Source organism: Arachis ipaensis, chromosome B7 (genome assembly GCF_059453495.1).
Source record: "Arachis ipaensis isolate K30076 ecotype BB chromosome B7, ASM5945349v1, whole genome shotgun sequence".
Lineage (NCBI taxonomy): Eukaryota > Viridiplantae > Streptophyta > Magnoliopsida > Fabales > Fabaceae > Arachis > Arachis ipaensis.
In genome coordinates this window covers 117645857-117650453 of record NC_142442.1, presented here as the reverse complement: position 1 = coordinate 117650453, position 4597 = coordinate 117645857, and positions in this window count along the sequence as shown.

The window sequence follows — 4597 nt, the reverse complement described above, 5'->3', positions numbered from 1 at the left end:
TACATAGATAAATAATTGCACTGCACATGCATGTAATGGATTTTTCAATTATTGTATCATGTAATTTTGAGATTCACTTGTTTTATTTATGTAGATTGTCTTGAATTTAATTTTAATATACCGTGAGTGTAGAGTAATTTTACATTTCACTTATACATCCTGTTGCGTATGTAACCTGAGATAGATAGATTGGACTTGACGGATTGGCCCAAACATCAGTGGAAGGTGGTCTTCGACTTGTTCGCATTCGGGAGCCACCGTCCGAGTTGTATGTTTGAAGGAATGGGGTGGTACTTGCGAAGACGCTCTGATGTCTAAGTTAGCAAAGGGGGTAAGCAGGTTTAAAGAGTATTGGAACTTGGTTTTACTTGAGAATGTTAGTGTATTTATAGGTGATGATCCAATAACTACCGTTGGAGTATTTCTACTTCTGAAGGTAGATAATCGTCCCTTTATTTTAGGGTTTGTTGAGATATCTCTTCTAGAAGTGGATGAGAGATTTTAGGGGATAGTTACTTATTCGAATAAGCGTTATCTGCCTGCTCATGTTGAACCCGACCTCTTTGGGGAGGAGCTTATGTCGAGCCTGACCTCTTTTGATGAGGTCGGGTAAGTGGTGAAGGCCAACCTCTGGATTGGACCTTTTTGGCTTACTTGGGCCTGGACCATAGTATTGGGCCAGGGTATGAACAGTGCCCCTACTCGAGTCCGATCCCTTAGCCATGAGTGGGATTCGAGTATTAATTGAATCTTGGGTTCGTTCAAATCGGAAACTGACGTGATTTTAGTTTAAACCGATGTGATTTCGAATTTTTCAACCATCGTGTCTAATCAAACATCGCGTCCGTTTGGGATTTCGCATTTACACGTGGGGGAAGTTACATTGGTAACGGCACGTTTCTTTAATGATTGCGTTATTTTACCGTTGTGCCCCTAGCCTGTTATAAATACTTTTCCCTCTTCTTTCTTTATTTTCTTTCATCTTCTCTTTGAAGTTTTTCCCTGCTTTCTTACTCCTTTGCTCAAAAACTCTCTTTTGTCTTTTCGTTCGTGGGTACTTCAGGTCAGTTGCTGGAATCCCTCCCTCTTTTTTAATGAAGGTTAGTTCTTCTTGCCATCCTTTATTATTCTTAGTTGTGTTTTACTTATACTATATGCTGGAGGGAGGTTTTCGGGTATGCTTTTGATGTATGTTTGTTGATGTAGTGAGAAACTTTGGGATTTTGTGTCCTTCTTCTGAAGAAGCTATTTCTTTTACTGCTTGCTGGCCATTTTTCTTTATTTGCTTTGAGAGGACTGCCTTGCTGTTAGAACCCTATTTTTTGATGTTTTCTTTTTCTTTTATGTAGGTTTTACTGCTTTTACCTACACTCCCTATTTTTTTAAAATGTCTTACCGTGTTCCTGAAGCTTTGTCGCGCTGGATAGATTCTTCTGTTTTGTGTGAGCATCCCTTAATGGATGACGTTTTTATTACTGAACTTAGGAAGCATCATAGGATCTGTAGTGTTGATGAGGATGAGCCCAAGTATGAATTGGTGGCCCTGGATCCTGAGGACTGGGTTTGTTGTGGGAGGAGTGCTGATTCTGATTCTCATTTTTTCTTTGTGTGCGATTGTCTATTCACCCGCCTAGGTGTTACTTTTCCTTTTTCCGACTTTGAGGTGGAGATATTGTCTCATTGTAGGGTAGATCCTTCCCAGCTTTACCCTAACTCTTGGGATTTCATTAAGATCTACCAAATAGTCAGCCGAGAGCTGGACTTTTTGACCTCTTTAAAGATCTTTTTCTATCTCTTTCACCTGACAAAACCGTTTAGCGCTCAGAATAATAAGCAACAGTGGGTATCCTTCCGAGCTATTCAGGGATGGAAAGTTTTTTCAATCTTTGATGAATCATTTCACGATTTTAAAAACTTTTTCTTTAAGGTCCAGGCCATAGAGGGCCATCACCCTTTTTTCTTGAATGATAATAATGAACCCCGATTTCCTTTGTATTGGTTGGAGGCCTCTCTTGTAGAAAAATATGGTCTAGCCGATTTGGACGAGGTAGAGGAGGCTATTGTTGAGTTTTTTCGAAAGGCTTGGGGACATGCTCCAGATCTAGATACCAAGAAGTTCCTTCTAGGCTCTCCGAGTTTTGTGCGGACCCAGCTAGGTAGTTTTTATTTCTTTGTAGCTATTTCTAACGAGTTCCGACTTGCAATGTGCTTTCCTTCGATTTTGTAAGCTGATTAACTTTTATTTTCTTCTTTTAGAAATGGTGAAAAGTGGATCTAGCGCTGCTTACCAAAAGGTCCAGGAGGCCAAGAGGAAGGCTCGTGCCCGAGCTGATCCTGCAAAGGCGGGAGCTTCTGGAGCTCCTCCTCACAACTCGGAGACTTCTTCTCGCCCCATTTTGGTAAACTCTGCCTCTTCTTCTTCTCTTCCTCCTCCTGCCCCTGTCCCCCTAGTCCGGCCTCCTTCCAAACCTGAAATAAAGAAACGTAAGACCTCGGAGTCCGGTTCTATTGCTGGAGAGGCCGGTTTTGATAGTTCGAAGTTCGTTTGGAAGCACATTTTTTGTCATAGCCAAATTGCTATGGATGATGCTTCCCTTCAAAATCATCTTCAAATTTTGGTTCGGGGGCAATTCAGACTGCTGGGGTTGTACTGCCCTTCTTGATATTCTCGATAAAACTCCCTTGAGTTCTTTTTAAAAAATCGTGGAGGATCTTCAGGGGAGGATTGTCCTGTATCAAGAAGAGGAAAAGAGGCTGCAGGGAGAAAATACCTGGTTGAAGGAGGAGCTGGCCCAACTCCAGGAGAGAGAGAAAAAATTGATGGGCTAGTGTGTCATGGCTGAGGGGTTGAAGGAGAAGGCAGAGCAGAATTATGTTAGGCTTTTTTTCGAGAATATTGATCTTTAAAAGCAGCTGGAGTCGAATCGGGAGGCCTTTCAGGATCTGAAGGATTCAATCGTTGAGAGCTCAAAAGAGGCTTTCAGGGTGTTTAAGGAACAAGTCAGGGTTATTGCTCTTGACTTGGACCTTTCACCCCTCCATCCTGACAAAGTGGTCATTGATGGGGCGATTGTCTCTCCTCCTCGTCCTGAAACTGATTCCGAGCTGAAGACTTGTGGGCAACGAATTGTTGAGCCTCCTCCTTGCGAGGTGGAGCAACAGGAAGAATTTCTGCCGAGCTCTTCTGAGGCTCTGACTTCTGCCGCCGAAGGGATTCCTCCGACCCCTCCGACTTCTGCAGCAGATCCGAGTTCCACTCCTCTTGATGACTCCAATCTTCCTTCCCAGTGATTTTAGCCATTAGGGCCCGGCTTGTGGGCCCTTTTTGAACAATTTTATTTTTATTTGCTTGATGTGGTGGTTCCCTAACATTTTGACCTTTAATAGGGTCATTAACAAAAAAGTTATTTGTGTTGTTGGTCCTTTTTTTGGATAAGGGCTTTTTTATCAAAATATTTTGTTTATGCATGCTTGAGGATGTTTTGATGCTTTATCTTCCTAAGGTTTTTGCAAAAAAACCCTTCGACCTTTTGAAAAAATCTTTTCGTCGTGTGAGTTATTTTGTCTGAGTTAGACAATTTTATTTATTGTCAAAAAGTCATTAAAAACTTGAAAAAGTCTTCGCTTCTATCCTCGAGGAGTTTTCGTATCTCTTTTGTGTTCCATTATTTCAAACTTACATACTCGACATGCAAGGTCGGCCAGTAGAACCCGACTCGGATAACTTTTCGGGCTAAAGACCTTGCTCCGAGATGGTTCCCACAGATGTCATTATGCACCTCTTCCAAACCTTCTGTTGTCTTTGAGGTCCGGACGCACTTCAACAATGGTGTGGATATTCCTCTTCTATAGAGAATATTTTTTACCAAGGTGTAACTTTGTGCCTCCCTCCAGATTTTCTTGGCTTCTTTTTCTTCCTTGGGTAGGATGTCGAATTTTATGTATTCAATTAAATGGGTCATCCACCTGAGGTCCAAGCCGGATACCTCTAGGACATTTTGTTTAGCCTCTGTTTTTGTGATGAAGGGTTCTTGGAGAGTTTCCTGGATCAGGCTTCTATTATTTCCTATTGGCTTGGTACTTGCTAACTTGGAGAGGGCGTCTGCTCTGCTGTTAAGATCCCGAGTTATGTGTCTGACCTCGGTCTCTGAGAATCGCCTAAGGTACTCCAAAGTTTTGTCTAAGTACCTCTTCATATTTGGGTCTTTAGCCTGATATTCTCCATTGATTTGAGAAGTTACCACTTGGGAGTCACTGAAGACCACTACTTTGGTTGCACCGACTTCTTCTGCTAGCTTCAGCCCGGGAACTAAGGCTTCATATTCTGCCTGATTGTTGGAGGCCAGAAATTCAAATTTCAGGGAGACCTCTATTTGGGTTCCTTCTTGGTTGACCAGTATCATGCCTGCACCACTTCCGATTTTATTGGAGGAGCCATCCACATACAACTCCCAAGTTGTGGAGGCTTCGTCTTGGTCTCCCGCGTATTCTGCCATGAAGTCGGTCAGGTATTGGGCTTTAATCGCTGTTCGAGTTTCATACTTTAAGTCGAACTCGGATAGTTCTATAGCCCATTGAACCATTCTGCCCGCAATAT